Raw genomic sequence first — 1,109 nt, forward strand, 5'->3', positions numbered from 1 at the left:
GAAATGTACATAACATTGGCTTAAGCTAATGATGTTCCAACTCTAGCTGAACTCCATTCAGCTCAGTGTCAATTATAATTACCTTTTTCCCCCCAAAATGTTAGGATTTTATTTTCAAAGTTTCTTTGTTGTATGGAAAGTAAAAATGCTGTTACAGTCTTGGTGTAACTGCTAGCCACAGATGACTCACCAATCACCACTATCCATGCTACAGCAAGAGTCTTAACACAAAGCTAACAATGCTTACAATTTTGTTGGAATGAAGACCCCAGGTTCAGTGGTCAACTTCCGAGAGGGACTAAATGGAGGAAGGTGTAATGTCACAAGAACTATTCTTTGCCTCTTTGGGTGGGTGGGTGTCCTGGGTTTGTTATCACAGCTACCTTTTTCTTAAAACAGCTACCAAATCCATATGAGCACTTCAACCAATAATGAATAGTTGTTCATTTGTTTTGGGGTTTTTCAGAGGTTATTTGGGGTCTTAACCATCTTCTCCTTCACCATCTTGTTTCTTCCCTCCTCTTCTCACCTTTCCCACTTTCTTCCTCATCTTATCTTCATCTTCATCCTCATCGTCTTCATCCAACAACTTCTCCAGCATGTCCAAATTCTTCTTCCTCCCTGACTTCTTCCTATTTATCCTCTTCATCATCTAACTCCTCCTCTTCACCATCCTCATCCTCCACATCTTCTCCTTCTCCTTCCTCCTCTTCGTCACCCACACCATCCACTTTGGCATCTGAGTCACGGACCTGCTGATCATCTTGGTCATGGTCAAGAGCTATTTCAATTTCAGTCATTTGGGGAGATTTGAAATTGAAACCAAGCCTCCAATTATTAAACCAAGGGACTCTAAGTTCACACTTTCATCGGTTAAGACCTCAATTCTCCTATCATTTGATTTGCAATTGTTCAAGACAAGTTTGCAAACAGCTGCCCAGGTTTGGTTCCTCAGCTCCAGCTAGATTCTCCTCTTCATGTCCACGTTTCCTTCTTCTCCTCTGCAAAGTTAACTTTCTTTGGCAAAGGCCAGAGCAGGGAGAGGTATCCCAGCCTGCGCAGCAAAGGCCTTTGGAAGGGTTCTGCTGGCAGCAGAGGCCAGATGCATA

General features: G+C 42.7%; 1 pseudogene; it reads right to left on the reverse strand.

The window, feature by feature from the left end:
- Positions 1–478: 478 nt before the first annotated feature.
- On the reverse strand, positions 479–800 carry LOC115519891 (annotated as a pseudogene).
- Between the last annotated feature and the right edge of the window lie 309 nt (positions 801–1,109).

This window comes from Lynx canadensis, chromosome C1, assembly GCF_007474595.2.
Source record: "Lynx canadensis isolate LIC74 chromosome C1, mLynCan4.pri.v2, whole genome shotgun sequence".
NCBI classification, from domain to species: Eukaryota; Metazoa; Chordata; class Mammalia; order Carnivora; family Felidae; genus Lynx; species Lynx canadensis.